Here is a 23,269-nt window from a genome sequence, read left to right on the forward strand (position 1 = left end):
GGCTGGGAAGGTGGCTCAGTGGTAGAGTGCTTGCCTTGCATGCATGAGGCCCTGGGTTCAATTCCTCAGCACCACATAAGCAAAAAGAAAAAAACAAGAAGTGGCGCTGTGGCTCAAGTGGTAGAGCACTAGCCTTGAGCTGAAGAGCTGAGGGACAGTGCTCAGGCCCAGAATTCAGGCCCTATGACCGACCAAAAAAAAAAAAAAAGCTGGAAGTGGAGCTGTGGCTCAAGTGGTAGACTCCTATCCTTAAACAAAATGAAGCTCAAAGACAGCAACCATACCCTGAGTTCAAGCCCTGGGACTGGCACACACACAAAAAATTCTTCTTGTGTCTGTTTTAGTGGACACAAATGGTTCTACCAAATGTTATTTATTTATTTATTTTAGGCAAAGGAGAGAAGGAATAGGGATAAGAAGGCTGTTTTAGCTCAGTGATTACTCTTGTCTCCATGAGCAATGAAGGGTGAAACTATGTCCTTGCCTGATATTTGATTCCCATAATCAGGCTCTAAACTTTTGCAGCCTATTTTTTAGCATTTGCTGCTGTGTGTGTTTTTTGAGTGTTTCCCTTCATCTGAAGAAACAAATCTGAAGAAAAGAAGTGGCTTTTATTGAGAACTATTTAGAGAGACTTAAGAAATTGGATATTGGATAATTCATAAACCCTGGATAGAGCAAGGAAGAGATTTATTAAAGTGGTGTGGCTTCTTCCTCTGTGCTACCTGCTTAGATCAGGTTTTACTGAAAGCCTGTAGGGGCTATCCTCACCAGAGATGTGAGGGTGATTATAGTAATTTAGGCATGTGAGCAGGAACATTGGAGAAAGGAAGGAGAAAATTAATATATAAAATTGGATTGTGAAGAGAGGGAAAGGGAAGTGTCCAGAACCTGGATTATTGGCTTGGGCAAGAGACCTAGGAGATCTAGAGGAGGATCAAGCTTATGGAGGGAAAAACATAGACTTAGCTTTAGATGATATGTGTATGAAACATATGAGAGAAGAATATAGCAGGCATATTCTCCAGGGAAAGAATTCTAAAGCTATGCTTAGGATCTCAGGCTGCTTTCCTGTTTAGGTTATCCATTAAGATGGGTCATTGTGTGTAGGTAATGCAGTTCAACTCTACATTCTGTTTACTCACTCCTTATATATATATATATATATATATATATATATTTTAAAATTTTTATTTTTTATTGTGAAAATACTGTACAGAGGGGTTACAATTACATGGGCAAGATAATGAGTACATTTCTTATCAAGCATTGTAGCCTCCTCCTTTGTTTCCCCTTCTCATCCCTTCCCATCCTCCCCCCCGTCCCCCCACTCACTCCTTATATTAAGGGAAATAGATATTGGGAGTTTGTAAGAGCTAACTTCAAAGCAAGGAATGAGTTCGTAAGTTGAGTTTAAAAACTATTGTGGCACATGTATCCATGTAGAAGGCTTCCTTCAACTCTTCTCTTTTCTTCCCTTTCCATAAAACAGTTTTGAAAAGAGATTCCAGAGGCTTGCTAAGACAGCATAATGAACTATATGTCTGAGAACTGTCTAAATTGTCTGGGTAAGCTTCTTATATATCATATTACTGTATGTCAGCCCTTTACTCTAGGATATATTTGTTGAAAGAAATGCATGTTCTCAGTTTCATCTCTCCAGGCCTTCAAAAAATAACCTGGTCTTATATCTAGGATTCCTTTCGAATTGTTTTTGGCAACTCCCTTTTCCTCATCTATTCCAAGAAGTTCTTCCTGAACTCCATCCCCATCAAAATGTCTGCTTTCTCCTGCCTTAGGGTCATCTCTGAAAGACTCTTTAGCCCACTATTTGCTGTGATTGCTGATTTGCTAATCTATCTCCATTACCTTTCTGGAAGCTCCTGGAGGACAAGACCCCTGTGTTTTTCTTTGCATGCCTATCTGGCTCATATTTGTGGATACTTAATATATCCACAAGTAAGTATCCACAATAAGTATCCATAAATATGTATAGAAGGATGAATAATCTTTTGGTCAGACATGTTGGAATAGCACCTAAATATGTGCCTGAATAGATTTTTTAATCTTTTTCATAGTGTACAAATTTATGCTCTTTGATAGCCTTCCCATTTGGAATGGTGAAAAAAATCTTTGCAATTTTTTTTGATTGACATGACTGTTAACTACTTATCTGAGGTTGAAATGGCTTTGGTTTGAGAGTGAACTTCAGACAATAACTGAACAGTGTGTCAGGCTGTGTGGACTAGTTTTCTCCTTTTTTTTTGTTTTTTGTACTTTTGTTCTGTATGCTCTCCATGCTTTCTTGAATTACAACCCAAACATCTGGCTGCTTTAAGCCTGGACTGTGCCTGGTTGCTTATGGGAGTGGTTGCCTTTCAGAGTAAAAGCCTGCAGTATTAACCAAACTTCCTCTACCCAGTGTTTTCTGCTGGCATCACAAGGGACTACAGTGGCTGTTAGAGCCACCACGAGAGGAATCCTTGAGCGATGAGAGACAGAATGGAATAATTGGAAAAAGTTGTCTCTTATTTGGTGGGGGCAAGCCTTTTAGGCAAAATAAAGGAAGGCATTTTGAGAGACTAGACTGAGTGACAAAAATGGTAAGACCAGTCACAAGTGAAGTGGGTATTCTGTTAGGAACCTAGAATGAACTGATGTCTTTGTGTGAGGACAAGGAAAGGGAGGGCACTTGGCATCTCTTAAAATGATGTTGTCTTGCTCATGCCCCGATGGGGTTGGGTCATACACTGCCCAAAATACAATTGCTTTTTGGCTGGATGTATTCTGCTTAGAGGCAGTGAGACAGACTGTTTCTAGGAAATATTTACCTGGGTATCTGGCATGTCCTTCTTGTTAAGCAAGTCTGGTTCAGTGGGAAGACAAACTGGCAAGCCCATCCCCATGGATCCTACTGTGACAGGAGAAATTTCAGGGTCCTGCTGGCATCCCCATCACAAGCTCACTCACTGGAACCTAGAATCCCTTTGCAAGTTCCAGTCTAGTATGCTGCTGTGGGCAGAACTGAACCCCTGTCAGCTGCAGGCTGATCACTCCTGGCAGGCTGGGATTTGTCTGGTAGCATATTGCAGGCCCCCTGACCCTACCTGCTGTCATAAATCCTTTGTTTGCATGCATGAGTGTTTAGTGATACATCCTCTGAAGAACAGATGCCGAATGGGAAAAAGTAACACTCTTGGGCTTATATATCCCTCTTTTTGTTTTAGTTCACTTAAAATAAAATGTAGACTGATTTGGTGGTTTTCCATGTTCAGAATGTATTTGTCATATTCTTGCTACCCTATGGAGACCAGCAGAGCTGAGGAGAAACTACCTTATTAGGAGACACTAGAAGAAAACTGGCTTTCTCTTGGCACTTCTCCAGGAATATGAGCCCTTTCCCCTTACACATCCAGACAAGGCTAGTTAGGAATGGTTTCCAGGACAGTGTATTCTGTACAATGTCCAAGGATCTTAAGGAATTTAATTAAGCAACTAATTGATGGAGATGTTTAAAGTGTGATTTTGTTGACATTAAACATAGTTATTTAAATATCAGTTAATTAGTGCTTTTTTAATATTGCTTCTTGAACTCAAGTTTGGTTACTGCAGTTGACACAGATACTTGACAAATGCAAGTTCAGTGTGGAGGCGTGAGGCACAGTTGAACATGGACTTGGAAGAGAGGATGAGAGAACACATAATTTACAGTTGCTGAAGTAATTCAGCTGTTTCCCATGCTGATTGCTCTCTGCTGTACTGCTGATGTAGTGAATTGTTAACGGGATAGGCTCTTGCTGTGCCAATCAGGGTCAGGATAAGTCCATTTTAATTATCAGGAATACACTCTAGTAGGAGGAACACTTAAGTTCGAAACTAATGTCCCATTCCCCCTCAATACTCAAAGCATAAGCATAAGCTTTAGGGTATATTGTTACTTGATGCATCCTGTTGGATGAAGGCAGACGCTCAACTCTTGAATGCTGTTGATGTAATGAATGAAAATGAGAATCTAGAGGTTAGTAGGGTTTCAGCTTACAGAGCTTCTTGCAAGCTGAGTTGTCTGTAGTCAGAGCATATATCTCTATAAAATGGTTGGTGACCCCTTGGAATGTCTTTTGCTGCCAAAGAGCTGTTCTGTATGTCTACCAGGAAAAGTGTCTTAAGGATTAAGGTGTTTATCTGCTTGTTTGTTTATCTCATGACCCACCCATTAGTTTGCTTATTTATTTGTTCATCAGCCCTGCTGTATTGAGTACTTATATGTTATTTTTGTGGTGAGGTCCATTTCCTCAAGGGGTTTATATTTATAGTAAAGCTTTGATAGATCTCAGTATTGCTGCACAGAAAATTATGACAGTATAAAGAGACCAACAAAACATGGAAAATAAAATCCAGCAAGATATAAAAGTGATTATCTGACAAGTTAGGCTTATCCTAAGAATTGAAAGGTGGCTTCATATTAGAAAATTTATAAATAAAATCGGGCATGTTAATAGGCACAGAGTAAAATTATGTGATCGTGTTGGCAAAATATAGAGAACATATTTGGTAAAATTTATTACCCATTCATTGTAAAATATCTTCGCAGTTTAGGAAAAGAAAAAGATTTTTTACTTTGACAAAGTATATCTTCTGAAAAACTATAGAAAACGTATTTTTTTCAAAGAGAATAATATAGTGTGCTCATGAGCACAAGTCCAGTTTTAGCATTTACTAACTCATGGACAACCTTACTTTTTTTTGCCAGTCCTGAGGCTTGAACTCTGGGCCAAGGCAGTGTCCCTGAGCTTCTTTTGCTTAAGGCTAGCACTCTACCACTTGAGCCACAGCGCCACGTCTAGCCCTTTCTGTTTCTGTGGTACTGAGGAATCATACCCAAGGCCTCATGCATGCTAGGCTTCTACCACTAAGCCACATTCCCAGCCCAACCTTACTTTTTTTTTTTTTTTTAATTTAGCATGACAAATTAGCATCAAATTGATTGCTATAGCTGGGCACCATGGCTCATGCTTGTCATCCTGGTTACTCAGGAGGCTGAGATATGAGAATCCCAATTACTCAGGAGGCTAAGATCGAGGATTGATTGCAGTTTGTAGCCAGCCTTGGTGGAAAAGTCCATGAGACTCTTATCTCTGATAAACTATCTCCAAATCTAGCCATGGAGCTGTGGTTCAAGTGGTAGAGCACTAGTCTTGAGCAAAAATAAGCTCAGGCCAAGTTCAGGCCCCAGGATTGGCACCCCCACAAAAGTAATATAAATGGAGTTACATTTGTCCTTTTTGTGTCTTGCTTATTATTTCACTTAGCATGCTTATCCAAGTTGTAGCATGTGTCTTTCTTTCTTTCTTTCTTTTTTTTTTTTGGGTCCGGTTGTGGGGCCTGAACTCTGGGCCTGGGCGCTGTCCCTCAGCTCTTCAGCTCAAGGCTAGCGCTCTACCACTTGACCACAGCGCCACTTCTGGCTTTTTTCTTTCTTTCTTTTTTTTTTTTTTTTCGGTCGTGGGGCTTGATCTCTGGGCCTGGGCACTGTCCCTCAGCTCTTCAGCTCAAGGCGAGCGCTCTACCACTTGAGCCACAGCACCACTTCCGACTTTCTTCTTTTTGCTTATGTGGTGCTGAGGAATCGAACCCAGGGCCTCGAGCATGCAAGGCAAGCGCTCTATCACTGAGCCACCTTCCCAGCCCCATGTGTCAAAACTGTTTATTTATTTTTGGTTAGGTTAATGGGTTCCTGGGATTGAATTTAGGGTCTCAAACTTGCTAGGCAAGTTATACTTGAGCCATGCCTCCACTCCTTTGGTTTTTAGTTTGTTTTTCACGTAGGGTCTTTGTGTTAACTTTGCCAGGACTAACCTTGAACCAGAGGTATATCACCATGTCTTGATTTTTATAGCAAATAATATTCTATTTAAGGCCAGGTGTGGTATCTACTGAGAGTAGAATTTCAGGATCATATAGTTGTGTATGTATGTATGTATGTCAGCAGTGGGGCTTGAACTCAGGGCCTGGTCAACTCTAGCATGGTTTTTGAGTAGTTAATTGGAGATAAGAGTCTCACAGGGACTTCTCTGCATAGACTAGCTTTGAAATGCCATCCTCACATCTCAGCCTCCTGATAAGTTTGGATTATGTTACATCTGGCTCACATGTTTTTTGTTTGTTTGAAAAATGCTTAGTTAGCTCTCCCTTAGCTTTTCTGCTCACAGCTGGTGCTTGACCACTTGAGCCACTCCTCTACTTCTGGCTTTTTGCTGCTTAATTGGAGATAAGAGTCTCACAGGGACTTCTCTGCATAGACTAGCTTTGAAATGCCATCCTCACATCTCAGCCTCCTGATAAGTTTGGATTATGTTACATCTGGCTCACATGTTTTTTGTTTGTTTGAAAAATGCTTAGTTAGCTCTCCCTTAGCTTTTCTGCTCACAGCTGGTGCTTGACCACTTGAGCCACTCCTCTACTTCTGGCTTTTTGCTGCTTAATTGGAGATAAGAGTCTCTGGCTACACAATAATAATAATAAAAAAGAGTCTGGCCAGGCACTAGTGGCTCACGCCTGTAATCCTAGATATTCAGGAGGCGGAGATGTGAGGATCTCAGTTTGAAGCCAGCATGGGCAGGAAAGTCCTGAGAGACTTTTATCTTCAATAAACTACTCAGGACAAGCTGGAAGTGATGCTGTGGCTCAAGTGATAGAGTTATGCTAGAAAGAGGCTTAGAGTCAGCGCCCAGTCCCTGAGTCCAAGCCAAAACTGGCAAAAAAAAAAAAAAAAAAGTCTTGGATTTATCTTCTTGAGTTGTTTTGAACCTTCATCCTTAGATCTTGGGCTTCCGTATAGCTAGAATTATAGGCAAGAGCCATAGGAGAGGACTGACCTGATCTGGTAATTATTTATTTTGCTATGTAGAAACTTTTACTTCGTTGCAGTTCCACTTGTTAATTCTTGTTCTTATTAAAATAATAATTGTGCCTATGACTTCTAAGGTGTTCTCTGGGTTTTCCTGTAGTAGATATAAGGTTTTAGGTTTCACTTTGAGTAATGATAAGAGATAGAGGGTCAAGTTTTAGCCTTTTCCAAGGAGATAACCCATTTTTCTAGCATCATTTGTTGAAAGACTATCTGTTCTTTAGTATATGATTTTTTGCTTCTTTGTAAAATATTAGATGGCTGTAGATGTATGATTTTACTACTGGGTCTTCTCTTCTGTTTCATCAGTCTTTTGGTCTGTTTTTCAGTATCATGCTTAAATTTTTATTTTTTTTTTACTGTGGCTCTGTAATATAATTTGAAGTACACTATTGCTTTTGCTGTGCAAGGTGTTTTTTGCCTCCATATGAATTTTTGGATTGATATTTCTATTTGTGAAGAATGACAGTGTGACTTTGATCAGGACTTTACAATGAGTTTGTAGATTGCTTTTGTCAGAATGGCTGTTTTCTTTTTCTTTTAGTTATTTTGGTTAGTCCACAAACTTGGGAGTCCTTCTGTTTTCTGAGGTCTTTAGTTTTTTTCTTCAAGGTTTTCTAGTTTTCCTTATTAAAAGTCTTTTACTTCCTTGATTAATAACTAGATATTTTGTTGCTTTTGAGGCTGTTCTGAATGGAATTATTTTCCTAGTTTCTTCCTCAGCCTGTTTATTATTAGTATGTAGAAAAGCTACTGTTTTGTGAACATTGATTTTATTTCTGAAGGTGTTTATCCAGGCTAGAAATTTTTTTTGGGGGGGTTGGGTAATTACTTGGGTCTATTAAGTATAGGATCACATTGTCTGCAACTAGGGATAATTTGACCTCTACCTTTCCTAATTGAATCCCTTTCATTTCTTTCTCCTGCTATTATTGTTCTGGCTAGGAATTTTAGAACCACATTGAATAAGAGGAGAATGGGTAACTTTGTTTCATTTGTGACTTCAGGGGAAATGATCTTATATTTTTCCCACTTATTATGATGTTGGCTATATGTTGGTCATCTATAGCATTTATTAGGGCTGGGAAGGTGGCTCAGTGGTAGCATACATGAAGTCCTGGGTTTGATTCCTCAGCACCACATAAGCAAAAAGAAAAAAGCCGGAAGTGGCGCTGTGGCTCAAGTGGTGGAGCACTAACCTTGAGCTGAAGAGCTGAGGGACAACACCCAGGCCCAGAGTTCAGGCCCCACGACCGGACCCCCCAAAAAAAACCATAAAAAAATTTACAAAAGCATTTATTAAATTCTGGTACACTCCTTCAATTTTTACTTTCTTCAGAACTGTTATTATAGAAGGATATTGAATCTACTTTGTCCATGTCAATTGAGATTGACTATAAAAACCTTAGTTTTTCAACCTCCCTAGCCATAAAAAAAATGCAAATCAAAACAACATTGAGATACCACCTCACCCCAGTTAGAATGGCTATAATCAAGAACTCTAATAACAACAGATGCTGGAGGAGATATGGACAGAAGGGAACCCTACTGCATTGTTGGTGGGAGTGTAAACTTGTTCAACCACTTTGGAAAGCAGTATGGAGGTTTTTCAAAAAACTCCACATAGAACTCCCCTATGACCCAGTAAATACACTTTTGGGCGTTTACCCAAATGGTCATAAACAAGGCCATGCTACAGCTACCAGCACAACTATGTTTATTGCAGCATTATTCGCCATAGCTAAGATATGGAGCCAACCCAGATGCCCCTCAGCAGATGAATAGATCAAGAAAACGTGATAGATAGATAGATAGATAGATAGATAGATAGATAGATAGATAGATAGATAGATGATAGGTAGATGAATTCTATGCCTCCATCAGAAAGAATGACATCGCCCCATTTGTTAGGAAATGGAATGACTTGGAAAAAAAGTTATATTAGGTGAAGTAAGCCAGGCCCATAGAAACATAGGTCCCATGTTTTCCCTTATCTGCAATAACTAGTATATGTCTAGGACAAGCAGAAAAGGTCAAAAGCTATGTACATATGACCATATAAGATGATGCTAAGTGAAATGAACTCTAAGATAGGGACACAAGAGGTTTTAACTTTCCTGTGTGTTGTTTTTAATGTACTTATAATGTACTATGTGATTTTTTTTTGTTTCTCTTGTATGTTCTCCCCCTTGGTATAACCCCTGTTGTCACTGTATTTGATTCTGTTGCCCTGCATCTTGTATATACATTTTTCTAATTTGGGAAGGAGAAGAGAAATAACAAAAAAGCTGAAATAAAGATACAGGTTGACCCATTGTAACAATGAGATGTATAAGACACTATGTTGAAAATGAACTTTACAACTTGGGGGTGGGGAGGAGGGAGGAGTTGTGGAGGTGAGGAAGCAAGGGATGGTAGGGAAAAACAAAGGAAGGGGTTAACAATGCTCAATAGGAAATGCACTCATTACCTTACTCATGTAACTGTAACCCTTCTGTACAGTATCTTTACAATAAAAATATATACATATTAAAAAAACCCTTAGTTTTATGATCCTGCTTATATTATATATTGTATTTATTGATTTAGGTATGTTGAACTATCTTTGCATCCCTGGGAAGAAGTCAAGTTGATCATGGTGTATGATCTTTTTAATGTATTGTTGAATTTGGTTTGTAAGAATTTTGTTGAGATTTTGTTTTACATAAATGTTCACTAGGGAACTTAAAATGCTCTTGTTTTGGTTGGATCTCTATCTAGTTTTGGTATAACATGGCTGGTTTTGTTAAATGAGTTGGGGAATGTTTCTTCCTTTTCTACTTCAGGGAAGAGTTTGAGGAATATTGGTGTTAATTTTCCCTTAAAGATCTGATAGAATTGGGCAGTGAATTCATCCAGTTTTGGGGCTTTACTTTGTTGGGAGACCATTACTGCTTCTCATTGCTTGTCATATGTGTGTTTAAATGGTTTATATCCTTTTGGTTCAATTTTGGTAGGTCAACTATATCTAGAGATGTATCCATTTCTTGTGGATTTTCCAGTTTATTGGAGTATAGGTTTTCACAGTCCTTTGGATTTCATTTGGTATTTGTTGTGATATATTCTTTCTTTTTGTGCTGATACCATGACTGGAACTCTGGTCCTTATGTTCTTGCTTGGCTTGTATGCTTATAATTGAATAGCTAAGATTATAGGTGTGAGCCCATGGAAGCTGGCAATATTCTTGTTTTCAGCTCTAATTTTATTTAAGTCTCTTCCCTTCTTCTTTTGGTCAGATTAGTTAAGGATTTGTCAATATTACTTTTTTTTTTCAAAAAACCGAACTTAAAATTAATTTTATTGTCAAGGTGATGTACAGAGGGGTTACAGTTGCATACATAAGGTATCTTATCGAACATTGTTCCTCCCCTTCCTTGTTTTTTCTCCCACTTTCCTTCCCACCCAACTCCCTCCTGCAAGTTGCAAAGTTCATTTCCAACATATTGTCTTGTGAGTATTGCTGTTGCATTGAAAACCCAACTTTTTGTTGCACTGAAACTTCGTAGAAGTCTCCCATTTTATTTTCTACTCTAACTAATCTTTATTATTTCTTTCCATCTGTGGATTGGGAGTTTGGCTTTTCCTGTTTTTTTCCCTAGAAGTTTGATGTGCATAATTAGACTCTTCATTTGAGAACTGTTTTTGTTTTGTTTTATTTGTTTGAATGGCCTGTTGTCATGCATAGGATATTGAAGGTTCCATTATTATTGTACTGAGGTCTATTAGTGCTTGCAAGTCTAGAGTGTTTAACTAATCTGGGTGTTACTACTCTTCAGTATGTACATAGCAACTATAATTTCCTTTTCATGGATTGCCCCTTTTTAATATTTATTTATTTATTTTGTCGGTCATGGGGCCTGAACTCTGGGCCTGGGTGCTCTTCAGCTCAAGGCTAGCGCTCTACCACTTGAGCCACAGAACCACTTCCAGCTTTTTCTGTTTATGTGGTGCTGAGGAATCGAACCCAGGGCCTCGAATACGAGGCAATCACTCTACCACTGAGCCACCTTCCCAGCCCCTATCCCTTTTTAAATATGAAGTATTCTTCTTTGTCTCTTCTTACTTATTTTAGCTTGAAGTCTGTTTTAGCAGTTGTAAGTTTTCCTGTTTTCAAAGTTATTTGCTTAGAAATACTTTTTACCCGAAAGCCCATAGTTTTCTTTTTCAGTGAAATGTATTTCTTGTAGGCAACAAATGATTGAGTCTCTCCTTGTCCTATTTTATTTTTTTGGTGCTGTTCCTGGGGCTCGACCTCAGGATCTGGCACTACCCCATCTCTTTTGTGCAAGGATAACACTCTATCACTTGTGCTTTAGCTCCATATCTGGCTTTTTGGTGGTTAATGGAAGATAAGAATCTCACTGACTTTCAAGCCTGGGCTGGCTTTCAACTGTAATCCGCAGATCTCAGTCTCCTGATAGCCTGGATTACAGATATGAGCCACCAGTACCAGTTTAGTCTTTTTTATCTAAGTTGCAGATTTGTGTTTTTTTGACCATAGAATTGAGCTGATTAATGTTCAATGTTAATATTGAAAGCTATGTTCTGTTTACTGTCATTTTGTTGTTTTTATGAAGCTTGCTTGTTTCTGTTTTTCCTTTGTTAATCTATTCTAGTAGGGTTTATTCTTCCCTGTATTTTCCTATTTTTTATTTTCTTTGGTGAGCAGAATTTCTTTATCTGATTTATGTTGATTTAGTAATTCTGAAGTCATTTAGCTTTTGTTTATGATAGAAGGTTTTTTATTTCTCCTTTCATAATTAAGGATAGCTTCACTGACTATATGAATCAAATTTTATTTTTTTGGACTTGAATTATGTCCTCCCATTTCCTACTTGCATTTAGAGTTTTTGTGGATAAATCTACAGTTACACTAATGGGCTTGCAATTGTTTGTAACTTGTCCTTTTATCTTTGCTATTTTAAATAGTCTATATATTTAATGGGCTTTTGTGTTTTAAAAAATGTTTAGTGTTCTAACCTAAATAACTCTAGGAATGTTTCTTCTCTGATCTTCTGAGTATGCTGTTCTATAAGCCTTTTCCACTTTGATGAACTTTTCTTTCCCATGTTTGGTAAAGTTTTCTGCTATTATTTTACTGAATAGCTTCTTAAGCGACTTTTGTTTGTATCTCTTGTCCTTTTATACTCATGATTTCATAGATCTGATCTTTTGATGGAACCTGAGAGGCCTTGTAAATTTCATTCATTTTTAAAAGTAAGTTTGTTTATTTTGTTGGTTGTGAGACTTGAGCTCTGGGCTTGGGGGCTTTCCCTCAGCTCTTCAGTTCAAGGGTAGTGCTCTACCATTTGAGCCACAGTACCACTTTTAGTTTTCTGAGTGGTTATTGAAGATTAGAATCTCATGGACTTTCCTGCCCCGGCTGGCTTTGAACCTTGATCCTCAGATCTCAGCCTCCTGAGTAACTAGGATTACAGGAGTGAGCCACAAGCGCTGGTTTTTTAGTTTTTAAAAAATGTCTTTGAGGGCTGGGAAGATGGCTCAATGGTAGAGTGCTTGCCTTGCATGCATGAGGCCCTGGCTTCGATTCCTCAGCACCATATAAGCAGAAAAAGCTGAAAGTGGCTCTGTGGTTCAAGTGGTAGAGCACTAGCCTTGAGCTGAAGAGCTGAGGGACAGTGCCCAGGCTCATAATTCAGGCCCCACAACCGACCAAAAAAAAAAAAAGTCTTTGAATGTTTGACCTAATTTTCAATTCTTATTCCCTTACATTTTGCTTGTTTTGTTAGCTAGGCTTTCAATTGATTTTTTGGGGGGATTGGGGACTGGATCTTTTTCCCTCCAAGATTATACTTTGGTATTTTTCAGGTTCTAGATTTTTATTGGACTCTTCTTTTGTTTTTATTTTATCTTTGTTTGTGATGGTCCTGGGGCTTGAACTCAGGGTCTGAGTATTGTGCTTATGCTTTTGCTCAAGTGCTCTACCACTTGAATCACAGCTTCACTTTTGGCTTTTTGTTGGTTGATTGGAGATGAGTCATACAGACTTTCCTGCTTGGAACTGAGAGCCTCAGATCTTAGCCTTATAAGTAGCTAGGAATATCTATGTGAGCCACTGGTGCCCAGCTAAATTCTTTTCATTGTCTTCATTTCACTGTTTATTTGAATTCTGTAGTTGTTTGTATGTTCTTTGAATTTGTTCAGCTGTTTACACATCACCTCATTTTCATTAATCTTACTGTTTTTTTTTGGAGGGTCTGGTCATAGGCCTGAACTCTGGGCCTGGGCACTGTCCCTCAGCTCTTCAGCTCAAGGCTAGCACTCTACCACTTGAGCCACAGCGCCACTTCCAGCTTTTTTCTTTTTTGCTTATGTGGTGCTAAGGAATTGAACCCAGGGCCTCATGCATGCAAGGCAAGCGCTCTACCACTGAGCCACCTTCCCAGCCCTAATCTTACTGTTTTTATGAATTCATTATTTAAAAATTTCTTCTTTATGGGGCTAGGAAGGTGGCTTAGTGGTAGAGTACTTGCCTAGCATCCATGAGGCCCTGGGTTCAATTCCTTGGTACTACATAAATAAAAAATAAAATTTAAAAATTTATTTTTCATTTTTATTTAAGACCTCCATTGTGGAATAATTGCTTTTTTTTATTTTGCAGTATTGGGGTTTCAGTTCAAGGTTTTATATTTCATCTGCTGGTCTACTACATGAGTTATACCTTCAACTTGCTCTTTTCTGTTTTTTTTTAAATTTTAATTTAATTTAATTTTATTTTATTTTCTGTTTATTTTGAGCTATAATGTCATGGACCTTTCTGTTTGAGCTGGCTTCATATTGAGGTCTTGATCTCAGCCTCCTGAATAGCAAGGAGTACAGGTGTGAGACACTGAATTGTTGGCTTTTGAGGGAGACATCTCTTGCTTGTCCATGAATTTAGTGATTTCTCCCCCTCCTCCCCCCCCCCCCACTGGTATTTATGCTTCTGGGGCCAAGTTTTGGTGGAGATTTTTTTTTGGTCCGTTGTGGGCGCTGTCCCTCAGCTCTTCAGTTCAAGGTGAGTGCTCTACCACTTGAGCTACAGTGCCACTTCCGGTTTTCTAGTCCTTTATTGGAGATAGGAGTCTCTCGGTCTCTCCTGCCCTGGCTGGCTTTGAACTACGATCCTCAGATCCCAGCCTCCTGAGTAACTAGGATTACAGGCGTGAGCCACTGGCGCCTGGCTTGGTGGAGATTTGTAGTTGGGGATATTTGCTATTTAGGACTGGATAATGACTGGGTTATGACATTTTCCTGTTACTAGATTGGTGAGATTTAGCTCTTTTGTCAAAAAAATTATTTTTGATGCTCAGACACTATGTATGGATCACTTTCCATTCTGGGTAAGGAATCTTGTAACAAAAGCTATTACAGGTGATAAACTACAACCTTGAGTTTGTGGCAATCCCTAAAGAAAGCCACTAGTCATCACTATTGCTACAGAATCTTTAGATGAATATAGAATCAAAGATGTATTTTCATAACTTAGGAAGAACTTAGTTAACCAGGGTGATAATAGGAAAGATAGGGAGAATAATAGTAGTGACTGGTATTTGGTTATAAAAGAAAGAATGGCAAAAGGAGCTTTACAATGTCGGTGGGGGTGGGGAAGGGGGGGAGGAGAAGGGTTGGGATTGGGGGGGAGGGGGGAGGCTGGGAAGGGATGTGAAGGGTAAACCAAAGGAGGAGGCTGCAATGCTTGGTAAGAAATGTACGCATTATCCTGCCCATGTAATTGTAACCCCTCTGTACAGTATGTTCACAAATAAAAAATAAAAAAAAGAGAAAAAAAAATAAAAGAAAGAATGGAAACTAAGCTTGATAGGAGAAAGTGCAGTGAGATAAATAGAAAAGATCTAATTGACCTTGTGTTGAGGTAGAGGGGAGGAGAAATGAAGAGATTAAATAGATAAAGCACAAAAAACAAAGACAAAATAAAAATAAACACTAGCACAAAAGAAAACACCAAGCCGGGAGCTGGTGGCTCACATCTGTAATCCTAGCTACTCAGGAGGCTGAGATCTGAGGATTGCGGTTCAAAGCCAGCATGGGCATGAGAGACCGTGAGACTCCTAGCTCCAATAAACCACCAGATAACCGGAAGTGGTGCTGTAGCTCAAGTGGTAGAGCACTCGCCTTGAGCTGAAGAGCTGAGGGACAGCGCCCAGGCCCAGAGTTCAAGCCCCACGACCGACCAAAAAAAAAAAGAAAACACCAATTATGTTTGGGCAATGTAGTTACCAGGTAAGAGTGTTGGTAATGAGGAAAAATTATGGATAGAGGAAGAGGGATTGACAACTAGGGCTTGTGGCTCAGCCATGCTTTTGAGCCACAGCCATGCTTCCAGTTTTGGGATGGTCAATTGAAGGTGAGAGTATCATGGACTTTCTTCTCTGGGCTGGCTTTGAACTGTGATCCTTAGATCTCAGTCTTCTGAGTAGCTACGATTACAGGTGTGAGCCACCAGCACCTGACATTTGATGCCATTTTAAATGGAATCACATTCTTAATTTCTTTTCAATAGTTCCTTGCTGTTGTTTAGAAATACAGGTAATTTTTGAGTGTTGGTTTTTGTATCCTATAACTTTGCTGATTTTATTTGCTTTAGCAGAGTTTTCTTTCTTTTTTTTCCAGGAGATATGACTCAAGTTTATTATTCTTAACTTGACCCTGTCTTTCCCACTTTACACTCCAATCACTGCCCCAAAATTGCCACACCCACTCTCATTACAGTTGGGCCCTGGGAGGAAAGGAGTAAATCACAAAGGCAGAATGTTACAAAAAAGCCAAGGCTGCATACATCTCAAACAAGAAACACAGGAGAGGACTCTGACAGTACAATGCATGTGAAATGTGAAATGTTCTGTTGATAGTGACCAACATTGCATAGTCTCTAGCTTCTTGGGCTTGATCATGCTCCAAAGTTAGTAAGTGGGCCAATAATGATGTGAGTAAACAACCAATTTCTACAGGGTCATAGGGCACCATCCACCATGTGAGGGGCTCCAGTAGGTTGAAGATACGTAATAATCACCCAGTTCAGGGTCCTGATGCCCCTGCAAGAGCTCCGGCAGCTTTGGCTTCATCTTCCAGTCCATCTAGGAAATGCTCCTGGGATAGAAGGTGTAACCATAAATAGCCAATACCAGGGCCCCGATGCCAAGCCCAGTCACGATGTTTCGGGTCTTCCTCTGTGACATCGTCTTCTGCCACTGGACAAGTTGCACCTGCCACATGAAATGCAGTTGTGCTGATCTCAGTTTCTCCCCAGTCGGGTCAATGCGCTGAGCAAATGGGGCCATTTCATTTTTTTCATCCAGTGGCTCACCAGTTCCTGGTGCTACCATGTTGCTGCACCGCCCTTCTAGAGTTTTCTTAAATAATAGATTCTTTAGGGTTTTTTACACATAAGTAAGTTCATGTCATACTGCAAATAGATAGTTCTTACATTTTTTTCTTGCCTGATCATGACCTGGCTAGCACTTTCAGTATTGTTGATAGAAATGGTAAAAGCAGCCTCTTTATCCTGTACTTGATCTTAGAGGGAAAGCCTTTCAGACTTTTCCCATGGAACATATTTGCTGTGCATTTTTCACATGTGTTTGTTATTAAACTGAAGATACACAGGCTGAGAACGTGGCTTAGTGGTAGAGTGCTTGCCTAGCATGCATGAAGCCCTGGTTTAATTCCTTAGTACCACATGAACAACAGAAAGCCCAGAGTGGTGCTGTGGCTCAAGTGGTAGAGTGCTAGCCTTGAGCGAAGAAATTCAGGGATGATGCCCAGCCCCTGAGTTCAAACCCCAGGACTGGCAAAACAACATCAGAAAACCCCTGAGATACTGTGTATGTGTTTGTGTGTGCATGCCATTCCTAGAGCTTGAACGGTCCCTGAGCTTTTATGCTCAAGGCTGGTGCTCTACCATTTAAGCTACAGTTCTGCTTCTAGCTTTTTGGTGGTTAATTAGAGATAAGAGTCTCTAGGGTTTTCCTGCCTGGGCTGTTTTTGAACAGTGATCCTCAGATCTCAGTCTCCTGAGCAGGCATGAGCTGGTTGAAGATAGCTCTCTTTAATTTCTGGTTTATTTAACTTTTTTCTCCTTAAATTTTTCTCCTTTTTAAAAATTAAAATTATATTAGTTATTCATTAGGGAGGATATCATTGATACATTTCTATACATATTTACAATATTTTACTTCCTTGGCTAATACCTATGTACTTAAAAAAAATTTGATGCGGCGTGAATAGTTTTTTTTCCTGATTTTTTTTTTTTTTTTTGGTCAGTCGTGGGGCTTGAACTCTGGGCTTGGGCGCTGTCCCTCAGCTCTTCAGCTCAAGGCTAGCACTCTACCACTTGAGCTACAGCACTACTTCCGGTTTTTGAGTGGCTTATTGGAGATAAGAGTCTCACGGACTTTCTGCCTGGGCTGGCTTTGAACCTCGGTCCTCAGATCTCAGCCTCCTGAGTAGCTAGGATTACAGGTGTGAGCCCCTGTTGCCTGACCTGATTTTTTTTTTTCTCAGCACATTTATTATTGGTTTGTAGAAAGGCTAATGATTTTTCTTTTTTCTCTTTCTTTTTTCTTTCTTTCTCTCCCTCTCTCTTTCTTTCTTTCTTTCGATGCTGGTCCTGGGGTATAAATTCAGGGCTAGGGCATTGTTCTGAACTTTTTTGTTCAAAGTTAGTGCTCTACTATGGGAGCCATATCTCCATTTCCTTATTTATTTATTTATTTTTATTTTTGGTGTTTAATTGGAGAAAAGAGTCTCATGGAACCCGGAACTGGTGGTTTACACATGTAATCCTACTACTCAGGAGGCTGAGACCTGGGGATCTTGGTCCCTGAGCCCCTTTGTGCACAAGGCTCGTACTCTACCACTTGAGCCATAGTGCCACTTCTGGCTTTATCTAAGTAGTTTATTGGAGATAAGAGTCTCATGGACTTTTCTGCCTGGGCTAGCTTGGAACTGTGATCCTCAGATCTCAGCCTCCTGGATAGCTAGGATTATAGGTGTGAGCCACCAGTGCTTTGGATCACACACTTTTTTTTTTTTTTTTAATTTGCCAGTCTTAGGGCTTGAACTTGGGGACTGGGCACTGTCTCTGAGCTTCTTTAGCTCAAGGGTAGCACTCTATTACTTGAGCTACAGTGGTACTTTGGCTCATTTTGTTTCTGTGGTACTAAGGATTAAACCCAAGGCTTCATGCATGCTAGGCAAGCATTCACCACTAAGCTACATTCCCAGCCCTCATATACATTTCTTTTTAAAGACGTAATTCATAGGCTTGTACTACTATGTATTACTTCTTCTGCTTAATTTTTTTTCAGGTCTTTGGGCTCGAACTCTGTGCTTGGGCACTGTCCTGGAGCTCCTTTTTGCTCAAGACTAGCATTCTGCCATTTGAGCCACAGTGCCACTTCCAGCTTTTTCTGTGATTAATTGGAGATAAGAGTATCATGGCTTCAAACGGTGATCCTCAGATCCCAGCCTCCTGAGTAGTACAATTGCACTTTACCCTTACAGAATTCCCAGTCATATGGATTCTAGTTGTTAGAGGCTGGTGAAATACAACTTTTTGAACTCCCTAAATCAGTCTGGGCAGGATGAAAAGTTAACTCTGTTTCCTTGTTCTGCCTTTTAAAACAGGACTTGCTACTGGAATTTCCTATGTTGCCCAGGCTTTTCTTGGCCTCTAAGTGCTGAGATTATAGGTATGTACCACACCCAGCCATGTTGGTGCCTTCTGAGATAAAAAGGAGGCATTGGTAGCTTAGTGGTGGTTCTGCTTATGACTGAGCTCTCAGCAGGGCCTGGAATAGGGAACCCTAAGAGCATGGCAGATGTGGCTTTGAAATGGGACTGCAGCAGCAGGGAGGATTGCTGTTTCCTAGGCAATACTCTGCTTAATATATTTAGCACATGGTCACAGCAGAACTAAATGAGTTTTCGGATCCCAAATTGGTAATAAATGTAGACATATTTAGAGTCAGAAACAATGCATTTAAAATTTTCTACTCCTTAATTGTCCTGCCAAGTGCTGAGTTTAGGTTTCTTTGTTTCTTGGCTACCTACCCAGCCTCCCACCATCTCTTGGAGAAGGCGCCTGGATTTTCTTTGGGTGTTGGGTGGGACTGTGAAACCCATGAGTTATGGTTCTCCACGCTCTATTGAAAGGCATCTAATTTTTGTGTTTCTGCCCACGTATGTAAATGTGTACATTATAAAATTCATCTCCCTTTCAAGTTTTTAAGGATCTGGTCCTATAAATAGGACTCTCAAGCATGTTAAAAATAAAATATAGCATTTTAGTTGCTGCCTTACCTGGAAGACAGTCATTGCGAACATGGTAGTAATAAGTTTTATGCTTTGTGACCCATCTTCATTGCCACAAAGTGTTACTGTAAGCAAATGCTGTTTTTTTAGGGATTCTTCAGTTAAAGAGCACCCTAGTTGTTGCCTGTCTTATCACTGCAAAGTTGTAATTTGTGTCTCAAGTTGCCCAGAATAGGGCATATTAACCGAGGGGCGTGTATTCTTTTCAATAATTGTACTGTGCCTCCGCTATGGAAGTCCCCTTGACCACTGATTTGAACTGGACTGCAAATCTGTTGTATTTACCATGGCTTTCCTACCTTCTCTGACTCCATCTTACATGAAGAAGTACATCAGCAGGAATTTGGAGGATTAAGAAAGATGGGTTCTAAGTGTTTGCATCTGGTCAACTGGCACTGACACAGAGTCGGTTAACATCACTTGAATGTTTCAATGCAAATGAGTGTGGAGCAACCTAAAATACAGTGTAGGTGTGTGGGAAGACTTGCTGCTCAGGACACTTGGGTTCTAGGAAGGGCCTTTATTGGCATATCAGGAGACAATCCTCTATGTGGATGTGACACTGCTTTTGTTTATCCCATCTTTTGCCAGAGTTTTCTATAATAATTAATAGTAAGACTTGTAAGATTCTTGAACCCCCCCCACTTTGTATCAGGCACTGTGCTATATGTTCTATATCATTTCAATCTGATTATATAACATCATACTGAAATACTAAATAATTAATGTTAAGTTCTTTTATGGATGAAGGAATTGAGACTTGGCAAAGTTAAGCATGGTGCTCAAAGTCTGAGGTGGGGGTTGAAATTTAGAACCTGCATTCTTTCAATTGCACTGGAGTGGAGATAGAATGTAATGCAGTTTCTTTTAATATTGGTCATTTTCAGCCACAGGCTGATTGCTCTCAGGACTATAGTCAGAGTCAAAGATTAAGTATAAGGTATAGGGTCCCCATTCCTGCTCAGATCCTACATTTTAGCCTATTAAGGCTTAGTAGAATGTAAGTGTACTTACTGGACCATGTCTAGAATAGTTATCTCATTCACCTGATCATCAGCTGGCATGCTTAATCAAGCCTGTTTACTTTTCTGGGCTCCCTTTTCTTTGTTATATAAAACAATCATATGAGGAGTTGGGTATCAGGATCATAATTGTTTTTCACTATAAAGTTCTTCTCCCCTCAACTTGAGTTTGTCTGACATTTGGGTATATGTGATAGGAATGTTTGGTTCTTGGCCCTGTGAGAAGGAGCAGAGAGGCTTTGCTGAATGGATAGTTAGGGAGCTTAAAGGATGGGAGGTTAAGAGATCAAGCCACCTGGGGCTGGGAAGGTGGCTCAGTGGTAGAGCACTTGCCTTGTGTGCATGAGGCCCTGGGTTCGATTCCTCAGCACCATATAAGCAAAAAGAAAAAAGCCGGAAGTGGTGATGTGGCTCAAGTGGTAGAGCACTAGCCTTGAGCTGAAGAGCTGAGGGACAGCGCCCAGGCCCAGAGTTCAGGCTCCATGACTGGACCCCCCACCCCAAAAAAGAGATCAAGCCACAGAGGACACTAGTAACCTGGCAGCATTATTGTTTTGTTTTGTTTGAGACAGACTCTCACTATATATATACTAGCTGGCCTCAAATTCATTATGTTCCTGCCTCTGCCTCCTTTGTGCTGGAATTACAGAAGTGCCCCATCATGCACTGAATCTTAGCTACAGTCCTCCTGAAGGTCTTGGACTAAGCTGTATCAAGGCATTCACCAATCTGTTCCCTGAGGATGTATGTGTTGAAGAGTAGCTGTACATCATCATAGGAACCTTTTTGCAGGACATTGGAAAACCACTGTATAGTACCACTGGAGTGAGTTTTTTTTCTTTTGTTACTATTAAGAATCTAGTAGAATGTTACAAGAATTAATATTTGTAGAAATAATTCTAAATCTCTAAACTTCATTTATTCTGTTCAACTTTCAAAGTTTCCTGCCTCTTGCCTCTATTTCTTTACATGTGGACTCTCCTTTTAAGAGCCTGCTGGTTACATTATTTGCCAAATCCAATGGATCATTTCTTCATTCTGAGTGATCTCTTGACATTACTGCTTACACCTAATTTTTTTCTTCATTTTTCTTTCCTTTCTTGGCCTGTGTAATATCTGTGCTAATCTTGTTGCTGCTCCTCTGCTTTCTTTGCTTGCTCCCTTTCTTTTTTGGATTGATTTCTCTATCTTGGTGAAGAAAGTCTTTTTTTAAAGTCCAATGTTTTTACTATGATGTGTCTAGTTTTATTTCTTCTCTGCTCCTGTCTGCTAGGAATTTTGTGTGCCTCTCTTAGGTGGGTGAGATTCTCTTTCTTGAGATTGGGAAGTTTTCTGTTATTATTTTGTTAAACAGGTTTTCAGTATCTTTGGATTTGAATTCTTCTCCCTTGTCTATCCTAACTATGTGTAGATTTGATTTTTTGGCTTGGTCTGCCAATTCTTTTTTTTTTCTGCCAATTCTTGAATGTCCCTTTTGTGTGCTTAGGGTGTTTTTTCCCTAGTCTTTGATTTTTTTAGTTCTAATTCCTCTGCTTTATCTTTATCTGATACTTTGTTTTCTACTTTGTTTGTTCTCTTGCCTGTGCTTTCAACTGTGATTTTCATGTTTTTATGTTTCCAAGCTCTTTGTTTATGTCGATTGTCATGTTCTTTATTGAAGTTTTTATATTGTCCATCTCTTTGTTAATTTGGTCTTTCATTTCCTTCTTTGAGGTGTGTAAAGTTTCTGTCTTATCAAAGTCACATTGGATGTTCTGCATTTTCTTCATCATTTCCTTTGTGTATTCTTCGAATTAATTGTGGATGTACCCTTTTATTTCAACAGCCTTATCATTGCTTTAATTTTGTTCTTACTTTCTCCATCTTTACTCTCACTAAATTCCTCCCAAGTTGTTTTTTAAGGGTGGCATATTGTCTTGCTTGCTTATGAATTTTGTGATCTTTTGTTGTAATTTCTGCATTTATGTTAAGGGTTAGTAGAGGCTGTTCAGTTTAGGTATTAGGTTCAGTCATGGTGGGATGTGGTTAGCTGGAACCCTGCCGGAAGTTGTACCTAGTGGCAGTTTAATGAGTCCCTATTGGGAGTTATGTCTGGCTGCGGAGTCTCTTGTGGAATGGCAGGGGCAGTCTGATGGGTCTCCACTCGGGGGTTGGGCCTGGTTGCAGGGTCTCATGGAGAGGCGCAGGCAGTCTAATGGGTTCCTGCGGGGATTGGGTCCCGTGCAGAAAGGCATAGGCAGATTAATGCATTTCTGTCCAGGGTCGAGCCCAGCTGCCGGGTCCTGTGGTGAGACTTTGTGAAGTTTTTAAGACTGCAGGACCTTGTAGTTCTCTGGCACACGCAGGGCTGTTTGTTGTTCTTTCGTGGGTAGCTGCAGAAAGAGTGGGAAAAAGGTTCTGGCTTCTTTGTGCTCTTTCAATATGGTATCCCTTCTGGGGTTAGGGGATCCAAGCCAAGAACTCAAGGTCACCACTGGTACTGGTTTCCCAGGGGATGGGTTCCAGGTGGGGTACCCATGTTTCCTCGTGTTGGTTCTGAGCCATCCAGCATCATAATGAAATGTCTCTGTGTCTGGATGAAGGTCTTGCATTCCTATACCTGCTTTTTTTCAGTTCTGGACCTTCATTTCCAGAGTTGCAAGTGTGTTGCTGTCTGTGCTAGACGGATTGCATGCAGTTGCACTGGAAGAGGGGAGGGGAGCACCTTCTGTGCTCCTTCCTCGCAGATTTATGTCCTACTGTGTAGGCAGTATAAATTCTTCTTTGTTGGTGTGTATCTCTGTTTATAGTTTGCTTGGTGTCACTCTCTTGAGGTGAAGTGAGTGCAAGGCTCTGTTTGGTCAGAGAGCTAGTGTGGTTCCCTGTCATTGCTCTACAATCTTTCAGAAATCCTTTTACTTCTCTCTTGACTTTTTTTTTTTTTTTGTCGGTCGTGGGGCTTGAACTCTGGGCCTGGGTGCTGTCC

At 40.0% G+C, this 23,269-nt stretch overlaps 1 protein-coding gene and 1 pseudogene across 3 annotated transcripts in view; one reads left to right on the top strand and one right to left on the bottom strand.

The window, feature by feature from the left end:
• Sil1 (SIL1 nucleotide exchange factor) overlaps nt 1-23,269 on the top strand; it is a 278,466-nt gene that overhangs the window by 50,502 nt on the left and 204,695 nt on the right. The window contains exon 2 of one of the 3 annotated variants that reach the window (XM_013020448.1): nt 18,596-18,660. The exons of the other annotated variants lie outside the window; for them this stretch is intronic. The gene's annotated coding sequence lies outside the window, so the exon portion shown is untranslated. The remainder of the gene's footprint in view (nt 1-18,595; nt 18,661-23,269) is intronic. 3 annotated transcript variants of the gene reach the window in all.
• On the bottom strand, nt 15,986-16,293 carry LOC105988643 (annotated as a pseudogene).

The sequence above is a fragment of the Dipodomys ordii genome, unplaced genomic scaffold (genome assembly GCF_000151885.1).
Source record: "Dipodomys ordii isolate 6190 unplaced genomic scaffold, Dord_2.0 Scaffold50, whole genome shotgun sequence".
Taxonomy (NCBI): Eukaryota; Metazoa; Chordata; class Mammalia; order Rodentia; family Heteromyidae; genus Dipodomys; species Dipodomys ordii.